The sequence below is a fragment of the Cryptomeria japonica genome, chromosome 9 (assembly GCF_030272615.1).
Source record: "Cryptomeria japonica chromosome 9, Sugi_1.0, whole genome shotgun sequence".
Classification (NCBI taxonomy): domain Eukaryota; kingdom Viridiplantae; phylum Streptophyta; class Pinopsida; order Cupressales; family Cupressaceae; genus Cryptomeria; species Cryptomeria japonica.
Window position 1 is genome coordinate 461,525,038 of NC_081413.1, and position 4,929 is coordinate 461,529,966.

Genomic DNA, 4,929 nt, shown 5'->3' on the forward strand with positions numbered 1-4,929 from the left:
GGAGGCAGCCATATATTTAGCTTTAGTGGAACTCTGAGCAACTGCTGACTGTTTTCTGTTAAACTAGGATATCATAGCTGATCCAAGACTAAAGCAACACCCCGTTGTACTTTTATGATCAATGGAACTTCCTGCCCAGTCGGAATCAGAATACCCCTGGAGTTGTATCTCAACATTTTTGTACTTCAGGCCAAGTCCAATAGTGCCACGCAAGTATCTCAGAATATGCTTAGCAACCATTAAGTGAATCTTCTTAGGTTCGCACATGAAATGACTTAACACATTGGTAGCGTAACAAATATCAGGGTGAGTGTTTATCAGGTACATAAGAGATCCAATAATTTGTCTATAGTATGTAGGATTTGTAGGTTCTGAATCTATTGCTTCACTTTTGAGCTTATGAAGATTTGTTTCCATTGGAATGGATAGAGGCTTACAATCTATCATACCAAATCTAGTTAGGATATCAGTGGCGTATTTTCCTTGATTTAGGAAAATGTAATTCTCTTTTTGCCATACTTCTAGCCCTAGAAAATAGTGCAGTAGACCTAGATCCTTCATATCGAATTCAGCCACAATATCTTGTTTGCATTTTGCAATGAGGTGATCTTCTCCTGTTATCAACAAGTCATCAACATAGATAGCAAGTATTAACATGTCACCATCCGATATTTTGAAGTATATGTTAGAGTCTGCTTCATTTTTGGAATATCCTAGTTTGGAGAGATAACTATCTATCCTTCCGTACCATGCCCTGGGAGCTTGCTTAAGGCCGTAGAAAGAATTTTTTTGTCTACACACATAGAGATTTCTATCATGTGTAGCAAAACCTTTAGGTTGTTCTATATATACATCTTCCTCAATAACACCATTCAAAAATGCGGTCTTTACGTCCATTTGGTGTATCTTCCACCCTTTGGAAGCTGCAATGGCAATGATGGTTCTTACATAAGTATATTGAGAAACATGAGCAAATGTCTCTTCGTAAACAATTCCAGCCTTTTGAGAGAACCCCCTGGCAACGAACCTGGCTTTGTGTTTTTCAATACTACCATCTGGTGCATATTTGATTTTGAATAACCACTTTGATGAGACAACTGATTTGCCTTTTGGTCTAGGTACAATGTCCCAGACATCATTTTTTAAGATAGATTGGTATTCCTCAATCATTGCATCTTTCCAAGCTTGACATGTTAAAGCCTCTTCAACATTTGATGGTTCAAATTTTGTAAGTTCGGTCATGAGTGCAACATAGCATGACTGACTTCTTGTTTTCTTATTCTCCTTGAAGATTTGATTGGGTTCCACATTATTTTCTTCAATCATCTTTCTTGCCCATAGTGGTATTTTCTTGTTGTTAGGATTTTCAACATTCTCGAAATTAGGTGATTGAAGTTCATGATTTTCTATGCTATTCTCCCTCTGATTTTAAATTGTAGGATTTTCATCTGATTATGTGGTTAGGTCATCTTCTGCACTTAGAGATAGTTTATATGCATCATCTTCTTCAAATTTGGCATCTCTACTGATTTCAATAGATCTTCGTCCTGGAATATAGACTTTGTATCCTCTAGTGGTTTCACTGTAGACAACAAATATGCCTTTCTTCCCAGAGGGTTCTAGTTTGGTTCTCTTTTCTTTAGGAACGCGAATATACATGTGACAACCAAAGATTCTTAGATGGCTTAAATCTGATTTATTTCCTGTAAAGGCTTCTTCAGGTGTTATATTCTCTAGGATTGAATGAGGGCATCTGTTTTGAATGTACATAGATGTATTTGAGGCTTCAACCCAAAATGAGATATGTAGATTTTGATCATGCATCATGGCTTTAGTAGCTTCAATGATGGTTCTATTTTTTCTTTCTGCAACTCCATTTTGTTGAGGATTATAAGGTACAGTACACTCCCTCTTAATCCCAACAGAAATACAAAATTCTTTAAAATTTTCAGAGATATATTCACCCCCATTACCTGATCTTAGAGTCTTTATTTTCTTCCCAGTTTGATTTTCCACCAGGGCCTTAAATTTTTTAAATTTCAATAACACTTCATTTGATTCTTTGAGTTTTATGAAATAGATCCAAGTTTTCCTAAAGTAATCATCAACAAATATCATGTAATACAAGAATCCCCCTAGTGATGGTAATGACATTGGACCACACAAATCAGTGTGGACAAGTTCTAGTACAACTTTTGATTTGCGTTCACTTGAGGGAAAGGACCCTTTTGAGTTCTTCCCTAGAGCACATCCTTTACAAGTTCCAACATGATCAGATTTTAGATTGGGTAATCCTGTGGTAATTTTTCCTATGGAAGGTAGGGTACTAAATCGAAGATGTCCTAATATTCTATGCCAAATTTCATTAGAGTTTGATACTTCATGATATAGTGCTTGTTTTTGAGTATTACATAATTTGTATAAACTACCATCTCTAGATCCTATAGGAATAACATTCTTTATGTTAGAGTTTTTAGGTTAGAGTAGAACTTTATCTTCATGGAAGGTGACACGATATCCTTGATCAGCTAGTCCTGAAATAGAGACCAAATTCCTTTTGATACCTGGTACAAAGAGAACATCTTTCAATTGTAATGTAACTCCTGTTCTTAATTGAATTGAGCAAGTCCCAATTCCTTTCACTGGATAGGTAGAATTGTCTCCTATTGTAACTTCTTCAGTTGAGTGGCCTTCAAAGGTTTCAAATTGATCTCTAAATCTGGTTATGTATCGAGATTATCCACTGTCAATTATTCACATATGTTTGTTTGAGTTTAGTTCGCTTGTTAAGGCTAAGAAAAATAGAGGATTCTTTACTTCCTTGACTTCAGCTATGGTTGCATGAGCTTTCTTTCTTTCTGGGCAGAACCTGTGAGTGTGCCCAAATTTATCACACTTGTAGCATTGAATCTTGGAGAAGTCTTTGCTTTTGTGATTATTTCCTCTCTTACGATTGAAATTCCTTTTCTTCCCTTTGTTGCTTGTGTTAGCATGTAGTGCTTAAATTTCTCCCCCTTTGTTTGGACCCAATCCTCTTGTGATTAGTTGAGATTCTTCTTGAGTACAATCATTCTTGAGTTGATCGAATTTTGGTAGTGTCAGACGAGCACTAATGCCTTGAATAAAGGATTCCCAACTGGATGGTAATCTCTTAAGTGCTATTAGAGATAGCTCCATATCATCTATATTGTTCCCAATAGTTGACAATTGGTCTTTTAATTCTGAAATCCTCATGAAATAGGATGTGATTGTTTCTCCTTTGTTCATGCAGGTATGCATTAATTGTTGTTTTAAAGTGAGCAATCTACTTGCATTATTTATTTCATATGAGTTTTGAATGGTCTTGAACATATCATAAGTTGTAGTTAGTTTTGAGATGGTTGGGAGAATGTGATCTTTAACAACATCAATTATGATTTTCTTAGCCTTGTTGTTGTGTCTTTTCCAGGTTGTTTTCTCTGGCTCGTCTTCGGGCATCTTAGTATCTTCTTCTATGTATGCATCTAGTTCTAGTTCTTGAAGAATTGTTGTAATTCGAATTCTCCATGAGACGAAGTTGGATGTGACTTCGATTCTATCCTCCACTCTAACATTGTTCACCATGACTGTCTTTCCTTTGATTCTGAGCTGAATTTTTAGAAAAGAGGTGTCACTATTTTATTATTTCTCTACTAACTTGGCTCTGATACCATGTTAAGGAATTAGATCAGAGATAGAGAATACAATAGTCTAGTAATATGTAGTGAGGACAAACTTTAATAAAATCATTGCAATGAATATGTTTTACCTCTGATGTGTATATATATATAATTCTAACTATTAAACTTCTGTGATAATATCGACAACTTGCTGGTTCGTGAAAACTGCCACTGTTATTGGTTTTCGTTCGCAGCAAGTGTCGATGCCTATAAATAAAAGGATGGAGAGTCATGCCCACGCAGGGGCATGACTTCTACGTGGCTTATGCCACGTAAAGTCATGACCCTTCATCCAATGTTCACCACTATTAACAATAATGATGATGCTCGACTTACTAACTATTTCGACTCCGGTAAGTATCAGAATTATTCTGCTTTAGTAATTTCTTATATATATATATATATATATATATATATATATATATATATATTGCTTGCTTCAATCCGAATGAAGCTATATCCTTAACACTACCAAGATGCGAGCTCTAGTCATTATAAAAGAAACAACAAATTTTTTCATAAATAAAATAAGAAAATGTCTTGATAATATTTTCCACACATTTGTTCGAAGGGGTGGTGTAGTTGGTTAAGGGCTTTGGGTTTGCCCCATAAAGGCACCAAGATTGATTCTCACCACCTTAAGTTGCTTAGTAGCCAGCTAGGGGAGAGGGGACCAATAGGTGATAGGGCTACCAATACATGCTATGGTAGTTGGACAAAATGGGACCAACAGTGGTGCCCTAAAAATGTCATGTGTCAATGCTTATCCCAAAAAAAGTACCTCTAAAATTAAAAAAGTAACCAATCATGTGATGCCATATTAGCACACAAGTAAACATGACTTAATGCACACCTATTGGTTTTATCGCAATTTGAGACCATTTTGGATACCTTCACAAAAATGCATGTTGATGTGGCATCATATTTGACCACGTAGACTTGAAAATAATTTTTTCAAGTAGGAGACTTGACAACTCAACTGCTATACAAAATTGAGATTTGAAATATCCACATAAGAAATTGAAAAACACAAAATTAAGGTGCACATGTCCCTAATACAAACCTACCTTGATATATTGTAGACTATAGAGGATTTGTATTGTCAAAGCTAAACTTCAAGTGGTTGACTTTCCTTCTCAATTACCCAAACAAAATATTTTCCACATATTTTTATTTAAAAAAAAAAACAAAAAACCGCACGAAAACCCATAACTATAAGCGGGCGAGCAAA